A 13,551-nucleotide genomic window follows, 5' to 3' on the forward strand; every position below is an offset into this window, starting at 1 on the left:
AATTGGAAATAGATGAACATTTCATAACACCAAGAACAGAAACTGGCTGAAGAGTTTGACATATTCAGTGATTAGTTTTTACCCACATAACTTTTGCATCTCAGGCTGAAGCTGGGAATTTCCACTTGGCTGAGGGATATGCTTCTGTATCTAGTGATGGCACTATTTGCTCTGGCTGGAGTCAGAAGGAAGATCACATCCTCAACGTGGCAAAAGGGAAGGCTATGCTGACCTTTATATCCTCAGTTCGGAGTACGTTTGCAGGCCCAGGAAGCAATTTGATTACAAATGCCAGCCATGATGAAATCCCATTTCACTTTTATTTTGCTTAATTTTGTAACCAAGAAGCAAGTCTTTAAATAGCTAAGGAACACATGTCAATGAAGATTAAATAAAGGGATCTCCAACTAGAGTTCTCTGTATTAATCACTTATTATTTAAGGATCTTGGGAAGAGCCGAGCAAGATTTGAATACCTTTATTAAAAACATTGGTCATTCTCGGGGCATCTGGGTGGCTCAGTCGGTTAAGCATCTGACTCTTGATTTCAGCTCAGGTCATGATCTCGTGGGTCAAGACGGAGCCCCACATCAGTCACTGTGCTCAGTGGAGAGTCTGCTTGAGATTCTCTCTCTCTCCCTGCCTGCCCCTCCTCCTGCTCATTCTCTCTCTCTCATAAATAAACAAATCTTTAAAACAACAGCAACACCAACAACAACAAAAAAAGTTGGTCATTCTTCAGGTCCCTTTGGAAGGCAGGAAATCTTTCTGTATCTGATGCTAGCTTGCTATCAGGCCCCAGTTGGAGATTTGCATAAACAGTAGGCCAGCACTAGCATCTTTCTTGTCCAAGCTCCTGGCACATCCACTGCATCACCACTGCAATCTTCTGCCTCCATTCATCCTTTCCCGTTACCACCCACCCTGTTGTGCAGCTGGCTAATGCCTCTGAATGCTGCCAGGTCAATTAGGCAATGATCATAACCCAGAGAAATGCTAATATAGCTCTCCTCCTCTGAAGAAACTTTAAAGCTCAGAAAAGTTAGACTTTTAAATTTCTTGGCAATCTACAGGTGTGCCCTGTTACCTTGATTCAATCTGTATTTCCTTGATTACGCTGAAAGATAAGGATCTTTTCATATGCTCTGCAGAACATTTCTGCAGAAATTCAGGTTTCTGTGAAGTTCCTAGTCCTACCCTCTGTCCACTTTTCAGTTGGTTTGTTTATGTTTTTAATTTTTTTATTTTATAAAAAATATATTGTAGAAAGTTGTCTTTTTGAGGTTATTCTTCCAATGTTTCTTTATCTTTTAGCCTTGTTGTATGGTCTTCCACCACGCAAAATATTTCACCTTGATATGGTCAAATTTATCAAATATATTCCATGAAGGCATGTGCTTTATAAACTTTACATAAGGAATATTTTATCAACAGATATCTCAAAAATAAATCCTATATTTGTTATGAAACAAATAGTGTAAACATTTGTTTTTCACATTTACATCTTTAACTTATCTCAAATGTACTTTTCCTTATGAGGGTGATATCTGGAAGATACCTAACTGATATTTTCCCCCCAAATAAACAGTTGTCCTAATGCCATTTAGTGAACAATCTTTACTTCCCCAGGGATGGGTAATTCTATTTCTGTAATAAACCATATTTACCTCTATGCTTAGGTTTGTTTTTCAGGCTGTCTACTCTGTTCTACTGATCTATTTGGCTATTCCTGTATTTATGCCTGACTTCTTTAATTACTACAGGCATGCCTCAGAGACATTGTGAGTTCAGTTCCAGAATACTGCAATAAAGAAAATACTGCAGTAAAGTGAGTTAAATGAATTTTTGGTTTCCCAGTGCATATAAAAGCTATGCTCACACTATACTGTAGTCTATTAAGTGCACAAAAGCATTCCATCTAAAAAAAATAATATATATACCTTAATTTAAACATACGTTATTGCCGAAAAATGCTAATCATTATCTGAAAGTTCAGTGAGTCGTTCTCTTTTTGCCTGAGGAGGGTCTTGCCTTGATGGCTGCTGACTGATCAGGGTGCTGGTTGCCGAAGGCTGGGATCGCTGGGGCAATTTCTTAAAATAAGGCAGTGAGATTTACTGTACTGATTGACTCTTCCTTTCAGGAATGATTTTTCTGTAGCTTGCAATCCTACATGCTACAGCATTTTACCCATAGTAGAACTTCCTTCAAAATTGCGGTCAGTCCTCCCAAACTCTGCCACTGCTTTATCAGCCACGTTCAAGTCATATTCTAAATCCTTTGTGGTCGTTTCAACAGTCTTCACAGCATCTTCACCAGGAGTAGAGTCCATCTCAAGAAACCACGTTTTTGATCATCGATAAAAGGAGCTCCTCATCCACTCAAATTTGATCATGGATTGCAGCAATTCAGTCCCATCTTCAGGCTCCACTTCTAGAGTTCTCTTACTGTTTCTCTTACTATTTCTACCACATCTGCAGTTACTTCCTCTACTGAAGTCCTGAACCTCTCAAAGTGATTCATGAAGGTTGGAATCAACTTCTTCCAAATCCCTGTAATGTTGATATTTGGACTTCTTCCCATGAATTATGAATGATATTAACAGCATCTAGAGCGGTGAATTCTTTCCAAAAGGTTTTCAATGTACTCTGCCCAGATTCATCAGAGGAATGACCATCTATGGCACCTATAGCCTTAAAATAATATATTTCTTAAAATAATAAGACGTGAAAGTTGAAATTATTCCTTGATCCATGGGCTGCCAAATGGATGTTGTGTTAGCAGGTATCAAAGCAATATAAATTTAGTGTACGTCTCCATCAGAGCTCTCAGGTGACCAGGTACATATTCAATGAGTAGCAATATTTTGAAAGGAACATTTTTTCTGATCAGTAGGTCTCAACAATCGGATAACCCATGTTATATACAGATGTGCTATCATCCAGGCTTTGTTGTCCCATTTATAGAACATAGGCTGACTAGATTCAGCTTCATTCTTAAGGGCCTTAAGATCTTTGGAATGGTAAATGAGCACTGGCTTCAACTTAAAGTTACCAGCTGCATTAGCCCCTAACAAGAGAACCAGCCTGTCCTTCAAAACTTGGAAGCCAGGCATTGACTTCTCCTCTTCAGTTATGAAAGTTCTAGATGTCATCATCTTCCAAGAGAAGGCCATTTCATCTACACTGAAAATCTGTTGTGCAACGTAGCCACCTTCATGAATGATCCGAGCCAGATCTTCTGGAGATCATGCTGCAGCTTCCACATCAGCACTTACTGCTTCACCCTACACTTTTATGTTATGAAGCAGTTTCTTTCCTCAAACCTCATGAACCAGCCTCTATTAGCTTCAGACATTTCTTCTGCAGCTTCCTCACCTCTGTCAGCCTTCATAGAATTGAAGAGAGGTAGGGCTTTGCTCTGGATTAGGCTTTGGTTTAAGGGAATGTTGTTCCTGGTTTGATCTATCTAGACCTCTAAAATTTTCTATCAGCCGTAAGGCTATTTTGTGTTCTTATCATTTGGGTGTTCACTGGAGTAGCACTTTTAATTTCCCCCAAGAACTTTCCTTTTGAGATGCCTGGGTGGCTCAGTTGCTTAAGCCTTGAACTCCTAATTTCAGCTCAGGTCATGATCTCAGGGTTTTGAGATCAAGCCCCATGTCGGGCTCCATGCTGGGCATGGACCCTACTTAAGATTCTCTCTCTCTCTGCCCCTCTCACCTCCCCCCCCCCCCGCAAAAAAAGAACTTTCCTTTTGCCAGAGGGGAAGGGGTGGGGAATAGGCAAAATGGGTAAAGGGGAGTGGGAAGTACAGGCTTCTAGTTATGGAATGAATAAATCACCGGGATTAATGATGCAGCATAGGGAATATAGTCAATGATATTGTAATAGTGTTTCATGGTGACAGATGGTAGCTACACTTGTGGTGAGCACAGCATAATGTATAAACCTGTCAAATCATCATGTTGTACATCTGAAACTAATGTAACATTGTATGTCAACTATACTTCCACTAAAAAAAAAAGAACTTTCCCTTTGCATTCACAACTTGGCTGTTTCCTGCAAGAGGCCTAGCTTCCAGCCTAGCTTAGCTTTTGACATGCCTTCCTTACTAAGCTTAATCATTTCTAGTTTTCTATTTAAAATGAGAGCTGTGTGACTCTTCCTTTCATTTGAACACTTAGAGGCCGTTGTAGGGTTATTAATTGGACTAATTTAAATATCGCTGTGTCTCAGGGACTAGGGAGGTCCAAGGAGAGGGAGAGAGATGGGGAATGGCTGGTTGGTGGAGTGGTCAGAACAAACACATTTATCAATTAATTTTATCATCTTTTATAGGTGTGATTTGTGCTGCCCTAAAGCAATTACAATAGTGATACTGAAGATCACTGATCGTAGATCACCTTAAGAAATATCATAATAATGAAAAAGTTTGAAATATTGTGAGAAGTACCAAAATGTGACACAGACACAGTGCCAGCAAACTCGATTGGAAAATGGGACAGATAAACGTGACTGATGCAGGGTTGCCACAAACCTTCAATTTGTAAAAAATGCAGCATTAAGAATTGCAGTCAAACATTTGTATGTCTTCATTGGAAAAGTGTGTGTTCATATCTTCTGCCCATTTTATGATTTGTTTATTTGTTTCTTGTGTATTGAGTTTGAGAAGTTCTTTGTAGATCTTGGATACCAGTCTTTTATGTGTAGTGTCATTTGCAAATATATTCTCCCATTCTGTGGGCTGCCTCTTAGTTTTTTTGACTGTTTCCTTGGCTGTGCAGAAGCTTTTTATCTTGATGAAGTCCCACAAGTTCATTTTATCTTTTGTTTCTCTTGCCTTTGGAGATGTGGCATGAAAAAGGTTGCTGTGGCTGATGTCATAGAGGTTGCTGCCTATGCTCTCCTCTAGGATTTTGATGGATTCCTGTCTCACATCGAGGTCTTTCATCCATTTGGAGTTTATCTTTGTGTATGGTGTAAGAGAGTGGTCAAGTTTCATTCTTTTGCATGTAGCTGTCCAATTCACAGCTTTGTAGTACAGCTCGAAATCCGGCATTGTGATGCCCCCAGCTTTGTTTTTCCTTTTCAACAATTCCTTGCCAATTTGTGGCCTTTTCTGGTTCCATAGCTACCCTCTGATGCAGCCATTGCACTACTGGGTATCTACCCCAAAGATACAGACGTAGTGAAGAGAAGGGCCATATGCACCCCAATGTTCATAGCAGCATTGTCCACAATAGCTAAATCGTGGAAGGAGCCGAGATGCCCTTCAACAGATGACTAGATTAAGAAGATGTGGTCCATATATACAATGGAATATTACTCAGCTATCAAAAAGAACGATTTCTCAACATTTGCTGCAATATGGACGGCACTGGAGGAGATAATGCTAAGTAAAATAAGTCAAGCAGAGAAAGACAATTATCATATGGTTTCTCTCATCTATGGAACATAAGAACTAGGAAGATCGGTAGGAGAAGAAAGGGATAAAGAAAGGGGGGGTAATCAGAAGGGGGAATGAAGCATGAGAGACTATGGACTCTGAGAAGAAAACTGAGGGCTTCAGAGGGGAGGGGATGGGGGAATGGGATAGGCTGGTGATGCGTAGTAAGGAGGGCACGTATTGCATGGTGTACTGGGTAATGAACGAATCATGGAACTTTGCATCAAAAATCAGGGATGTACTGTATGGTGACTAACATAATATAATTAAAAAATGTTATTATTATAAAAAAGAATTGCAGTCAAACAAAGCACAATAAAATGAAGTATCCCTGTATAGCTTTGTAATATGTTTTGATATCTGTTAGAAGTCCTCACTCCTTGCTGCTTCTTCAGAATCATTTGGCTCTTCATATGCTTTCATTCCTCCATATAGATTTAAATTAATATATCAAGTTCTATGAAAAACACTGTGGATGTTGCATTAACTTTACAGTTTAATTATGGAATAAATAACATCATACAATGCTGAGTAGAAAAAAATTTGTGTCACTATATTTTTATTTCTAATTCTGAATATTATGTCTCTATACTTTTCAAGTCTTCTCTTATATAACTCAAAAAAATTAATAATTATCTCCATAAAAGACTAGCATAGTTCATTGTAACTAAAAAAATCTCTAGGCACCTGGGATGTTATTAGAACTATAAATTTGATTTTTTTTAACAATTCTATTACTTTTTCTAATTGTAAATATTGGGATTTAGGAGTAATTTTGAGTTTGTGTCCAGCAACTTTGAGAAATTCTGTTATGTTCTAAAAATATGCCTGTTGATTTTCCTGGATTTTCAATGTAGGTGGACATATCATGTGCAAATAATGATAATATGGTTCCTTCGTCTCTTCTCCTTTAACCGTACATCTTTGAATAGTCTTCTCAAATTTGCCATCACAATAACGAATTGTAGATCTAATAGCAGGATTCTGGTATGTTTGTCTTATTGTGGCCTATGTTGTACCTGCTCTAAAATTTTGTATTAAGGATGATTTTTAGTAGGTTTGTTTTGCTTTTTTTGTGGGGGGCGTATCATATTCTTTATCAAGTTAAGTTCTCTTCTCTTCCTCCTTTTTTAAAAGCATCTGTGAAATTTACTGGACATTTTCCTTTTTATCTTAATGATTATATAAAATTTCTCCTTGGATCTTCAATGTAGTTAATTGTGATAAAAATCCTAAATTTAACTATCCTTGCACTCCTTGCATAAATCATACATTTTCATGTTGTTGTTTTGTTATCAATAAATAGTTAAATATGAACATATTTTGTTAAATATTTTTAATAAATTAAATTGTCCATGGTGTTCTATAATTGTACAGTCTGTCACTACTCTTGAATAAGGCCATCCTAGAGTGTCAAAAAGTATTTAATTATATTTCTTCTTTCTCAATACCTACAATTGCTCATATAACATAAAAGTTTCCTGTATATTCAGTTTATTAATTATTTAATTATTTTAATTATTTTAATTCTGAAAATATTTGGCAAAATATTTTTTACTATCTTATTTTTAAATATGCATTTCTTAAATAATGTCTTCTTTTTTTTATTACATTGTATATTTTTGCCTTCAATTTGTATTTCTTCATTAATATTTCCAGTGGTTTGTCTCTTATTTTTTCTAAAGAATCACTTTTATTTTCTTATATCTGCTTTTTAAAATCTTCAAAAAATCTCCTTTTATCTTTCTTATTTACTTTAACTTTTATTGGATTTTTTCTACCTGGAGTTGTAACTGTGCCCTATTATCTTCATTGTTTTCTAATTTAAAAAAATTTAAGGATAATTGCAGCTGCTTTACTTGTTATATAACAATGTTTTGTCATTCAGTTCTAAACAATTTGTAATTTATATTAGAACTAGCCCTTAATTCATGCATTCTTTTGAAGTTTTGTGCTTTGGCTTTCAAAGATAAAGTGAGTTTCTCTTTTGTTTCAAAATTTATTTCATTTTGATCAGAAACTTTTTCCTTTGGTACTTTTGTTCAGCCTACATGGTGCGCTACTATATGGCCATTCTTGGAAATGTACCGTGCGTTTTGTTTGTTTTTTAAATAATGTGGATTCACTTTATACTGGAAGCAGGCTTCTATACCGTGACTGTAACATAAGTTTGCTTATTGCAGTGTTTAAGCCTTTTACATTCTCTTGTTTTTAGTTTACTAAATACATCAGGTGTTCAAATTTGTTAAAAGCTCCTGCTATGTTTATGAATGGGTTGGGATTTTTTTGTTTTATTTTTACAGTTCGGTCAGTGTTTGCTTTATATTTTTTGGTTTGTTTAAAAATTCTGGAGATCTAACATAATGATAATTTCTTGGTGGATTATTCCTTTTATCATTATGTAATGGTTCCCTACCTCTAGTAATGCCTTCCTAGTTAATTCCTTTGGGTCTAGAATTAGTACGGCTACATCAGCTTTTTCTTAGTACTTCCTTACAAATCTCATTTTATTTTCAGTACCATTGCCATTATGTAAACAATGTGTAGCAGGATTAAAAACATCTCTGAGGAATTACTGAAATATTTACCCTACTTATAATTTCCTTCCATGTTTTTTATTTACCATATTTTTAAACTGTTTTTCACTACCTTATTTTGGATTTTTGAATTTTAAATTCTTTCTTTATTCTGTACTTCTTAAAAAGTTATATTTTCTATTTTGCTTTTATTAGTGCTTAACACAACACCTTACTCTGCATTTTTAACAAAGTTATATAGAATCAGTGTGGTTAGCATCATCCTGAATAAGGCACTAAAATGCTCTAAGCGTCCCCAAACACCCTAACTTTCTACATCCCATGATTTATTATTGTATGTCAAACTTTATTTTTATAACGCTCCTAATTCACTATGTTACTTTTATTACTTTTCATTCTTGATGGTTCCCCCCATGTTTCGAAGGATGCTTCATCTTCTTTTGTTTCTCAGAATATCCTTCCGTAATAAATTTTCTTGTTGCATGTATATCATTTTCTCTAACAAGCTTCTGTGGGTAAGGAAATGATCAGTCTTCATATATCAAAACTAATATTTATTTTATCTTCACCTTTTAATGATAATTTGTTTGGTGTTGAATTCTTAGTTGAAGCTATTCTTCCCAAGCACTTTGAAGCTATTAGTCTATTTTCTTCTGGCATTAGTGGTTCCTAAGGAGAAGCTGGTTCTGAGTCTGCTTATCATCTAGTTATAGGTAACGTGTCTATTTTCTTTAGAAGCTTTAAAAATCTTGTCCTCTTCGAAATTCTGAAATATTCTGAAATTCTGAAGAACACAGTTAGATGGGTATTTTAAAAAATTATGTCCTGCTTGACACTCTGAGCTTGCCTTTTCATGTTCTTCTTTGATTCAGGAAAATGTGCCACCATTTTCTTTTCAAATATTGTTTTACCTCCTGGAAATTCAATCGTGTGTTGGAGCTTCTTGTTCTTAACTTTTATTTCATATTTTTCATTTTTCTTTCCTCTCTGTGATGGGATTTTTAAAGTTTAACAAATATATTTTTCATTTTATAATTTCTTTTTAATTCTTTTAAAAATCTCTACTGTTTCTTAAATATTTTTCCTTTTCCTTTGTTTTTTATTCTTTTATCTCTTTTTACACTAAACATATTGGTTTTAAAGCATAATTTATTTGTTCTTGTACCTGTAGTCCCTGGACAGTTGATCTTTGTTATGTCTGCTATCTATTCTGCAGCTGGGGATTAATTTATACACTTTGCAATTACTTGGTATAATCATCTCTTTATCGGGGGTTGTCTTGAGTGAGACTCTACCATTGCCATAAGTTGGGAAGGCAATTTTGCATTTACCCAACCTAATGTCCTAAAGTCATGCATGTAGCTTCTAGATCCCACTGTCATGCGTAGCTGAAGCATAGGGCTTCAAATTTTATGATGCCTGATTCCATCCACCTATGGTCTAGAATTGGTTCATTCATGGTCAAAATGCCACTTCCTATCTCCTCTCTCTTTTTGGAAGAAAGCACATTTCATCTACTCATTGTACCTGAGTCTTCTGATCCCTGTTCCTATAGCATAATGAAAGTCTTCTTCCTGGAGTACATACTTAACCTCCGTGCCTCCAAAGATTACAATTTTAGCTTCATTCATTGTCTTGGTTTTAAAATCCCATCTTGCTCATTAGAGTTGACGCTTTCTTTTCTTTCCTTTTAAACTTAGATCTGACTTTCATTTTAATTATAATTGACCTGAGGGAATTCCTATATATGTTCTGTTCACGATATTGACTAGAACTCTCTTATAAATGAATGAAATTATTTTGGTAGGAAGTGTTCTAATGTCATATATTTTCATGATTTATTAAACAGAGAAAAATAGGTATAATACTATTTTTTTTAAAAATTGCTTGCAAACCAATATAGGATAAAGAAATGAAAATTCCATTTTCATAGACTATGAGATCCGTCTCTGCACTTGGTTCTTGCCACTTCAGCAAATAACTACACAGTTCCCAGTTTCTCCACCTGCAAAATAAGCATTATAATATTTACCTTAGAATATTTTCAGATACTATTACAAATATTATTTAAAATATTTTTTTGAAGATTATTTTTAAAAATTAAAAGTAACATCTATTAAGCAACTAACATACTACATAGTAGACCTTTGATAAAGATACCAGTTATTTAATGAAAATATGACAACACGTTCAAGCCCCATTGAAAACACGTTGGAATGTTTTTGTTAATCACAAAGCTATAGATAGTTAGAAATGTTTGTGTCCTTACATATACTATCTATATTTTTGTCTGTTTTTTTTTTTACAATGAGTTGGCCATTAGTCACTTTTTGTCATTTGAGTTATGTCTCCCTCCTATTTGACCAAAATTACCTTTTTCCTCTTCTTCAGCTTCTGTATGTTTCCTATTTTTAGTCTTCTGTGGACAGGAAAACTGAGATTATTAGAATTATTTTTAAAATAACAATAATTCATTTTTGGGTCACAGATAGAAGGCCTCCCACCTGAACAGAATGCATAGGATTGGTGAAATGTTTTAGATACTTGGGCTGTTTTTGCACATTTCCTGACTTGTGACCATATTCTAGTTAGGGACCTTGTTTAAGAAGCAATTGAAAAGGGGCAACTGGCTAGGTCAGTTGATAGAGCATGCAACTCTTGATCATGGGATTGTGAGTTTGAGCCCCATGTTGGAGGTAGAGTTTACTTAAAAGAAAAAAAAAGATTGATTGATTGATTTCAGAGAGAGAGGGGAAAAAAAAGTATGAGCAGGGGTGGGGGGAGGGGTAGAGAGAGAGGGAAAGGGGAAGCAGACTCCCCCTGAACACGGAGTCTTATGCTGGGCTCCATCCCATAATCCTGAGATCATGACCTGAGCTGAAACCCAAGAGTCCGACGCTTAACCAACTGACCCACCAAAGTGCCTGGGGTAGAGTTTACTTTTAAAATAAAAAGCAATGTAAGAGTAAGTGAGGTGTTTCTGTATAGACAAGAACCCCAGTAGTACATATTTCCTTGTTACATATGTATTAAAACCTTCATTTTTCTGGACTGTCAATTAGTTAGTGGTTGAGACTGAGCCAGTCCTATCCTACAGCCCTATATTCTTTCTAAATCATTGTATTGATTCTAGTATTCACATAACATTTTGTTAACACCATAAGAAGTATGATGTAGAACTCTATTTACATATGATTTATTTTCAAGGCCAACTATAAAACAGTAGAAATTTGTTTTAACATTCTGTTTTCATTCTCCATACCTCCGACTAAGTTATCATCCTGTTTTAGATAGATCACACCATTTAACTGACTTCCACTTATTTAGAAAAAAGAACATCTCTGAATGACATAAATTATATATAGTTCAAATCTTCTAAGCTCATAGAATAATAGTCTGATGCATCATATTGGTATACTGTTAATCTAATGGTTCAATTGGCTTTTCAGATAAATGTCATGGCCTTTGACTCATGCTTGCTGTCGAATGATGTTGTTTTCAGAGTGGGTCACATTGTCATTCTTGTTTCATTTGGTTACTTTGCATATGGCTAAGTCTATGCATAGTATATATGTTCTGCTGCTATAGTTAGGAATAAAGAGTAGAGATTGAGACATATGGGGATAGAGAAAATGAACGCTTGGAAAATCTATAATTGGATATAATTTAGAATCTTTCTGGTTTCCTTTCCATGTGAGAAAAGTTTCTGTGTTTCTTGTAATTCAATCCTTCTAAGGGCCCTCACCTACAAACAGGTGAGAAACCAGAAATAGAAATAAAAGCTTGAGAGATCATTTAAATTCAGACTTGATATCTTGAGCATCAGAGAAGCAGGTAAATTTGTAGGAAAGAGAAACAGTGGAATGAAAGGAGGAGAACAATGACAGAAGAAAGGCAGGGAAAATGTCAGAGAAATGTAGAGAGTTGCAGAGACCAGAAAAGAATGCAATGTGCATACTCTTCAAAGAAGCTAGAATTTATTTCAAATTCCAAACACATTTATATACACGTATTATTCCACACTTTTCTTTAAGAAATAAAAATGATTGGTGACACACTTAAAAGAAATGGTAAACAGATTCAGAGGACAGAGTTATCATGAAGTACCTGGTCATTAAATAGAGAGGTACGATCAGAGAGATATCAAATTTTAATAACTAGTATTTGGTGCAGGAAGGGGAACTCTGTGGTAGTAAGTTAGAAAACCTCAAAAAGCCTATTTGAAAGAGATGCTGACACTGTACACTTGAAAGTGGTCACAGTATTAATCTGTTTACAGTCTGTAAAAGGGTCACAATGTCTGACTAGGGGCATAAACATTAAAGTCTTTTATTAGCTGGAATTTCTAGGTTATGTGACATGAAGTTCTCATAGTAGAAGCTGATATCTAAGTAAGAACTCACTGCCACAGGACATTATTATGCCAACTCAGTATTGTCTCAAAAAGAATCGTGTAAGCAAAATAATACTTAAAGTCATTTCAGTCCAGAGGGGAAAATACTCCTAATGCCTGTGATAAAATACAAACAAAATTTGCTGACTTGAATAAAAATTTTCCTCTTGATTTACATTTAAAGGACAGTATAAATCAATGTTCTCTGATATCAGGATTGACATATTTTAACTTAAAATCATGGCCAGTTCTCATCAGAGAACCATAAACTGGGTAAAACCGTGCTTTAAAAAATTTTATAAGGTGAACCTATTGAAACCTTCCTAATCGCCCCACACTGGGAAGGCTCTGCTAGAAAGATTACCTCCGTTTGACTCAGGTCCTACAGTTGACACATCACACTGCATCTGCTAAGGAAGTGACTCCCACAGAGCTATCCTGTTGAACTTCCGAAGTTGTGGGTGGTGATAAGTTTTGACTGTGCAGCCAGCATATGTCATGATAAATTTTCAACTCTCTAAGTAAAGAGAATACACACTGTTCTCTCATCAAGATTAGGCTTGATTTTCCACCCACTGTCTTCCTCAAACACATCTTGAAACAAACATAAGTAAATACTTGACAGGTGAAATATCTCCTGTGCCATTCTGTGAACCAGAATGAACCATCCGTGGAAAGTGTTAACTCACTGCTGCAGTCGTACTCCATTAGCCCTGAGAGAATCACATCTTCCCATCCCTTATAATGGAGCCACGAAGAACAGAAACTTCTGTGGCCTGTGGGCAACAGGATAAGTCTAGGTATTTCAGTATAGGCCTCATGGGGACTTTTTGATGAGATTTCTTTACATCTTCGTGTGCTTTCAGTTGTCTAGGTGTACCTAAATTACTTCTTTATTCAGCTCTGAATAAAGCTTTGTCATTCCTGTGCGACCCACATGTCAATGTTCCACGCAGAGAAGCTGTTTTCCTCGCACCGAGTTCACCAGGAGAAGGCAGTTTGGTATTGCGTTTATTTGCCAAGTAGGTTCCACATGAAAGTTTCAGACGTACAGGAACCCCATATAGAGGATTGTCTATGGGAGCTGTGCAGCAACACATCGCACTGTAATCAGCCTCCAGAGGGGTGGGGCGGGCGGGGGTAGGGGTGAATGACCAGCCTGCAAGCACCAGAT

General features: G+C 36.0%; 1 protein-coding gene and 1 pseudogene across 1 annotated transcript in view; one reads left to right on the forward strand and one right to left on the reverse strand.

Annotated features, from left to right (window-relative positions):
* NKAIN2 (sodium/potassium transporting ATPase interacting 2) overlaps positions 1–13,551 on the forward strand; it is a 431,619-nt gene that overhangs the window by 287,909 nt on the left and 130,159 nt on the right. The gene's annotated exons all lie outside the window — the stretch shown is intronic.
* LOC121102275 lies at positions 1,262–4,183 on the reverse strand (annotated as a pseudogene).

The sequence above is a fragment of the Ursus maritimus genome, unplaced genomic scaffold (genome assembly GCF_017311325.1).
Source record: "Ursus maritimus isolate PB19 unplaced genomic scaffold, ASM1731132v1 scaffold_13, whole genome shotgun sequence".
In the NCBI taxonomy this organism is placed as follows: Eukaryota; Metazoa; Chordata; class Mammalia; order Carnivora; family Ursidae; genus Ursus; species Ursus maritimus.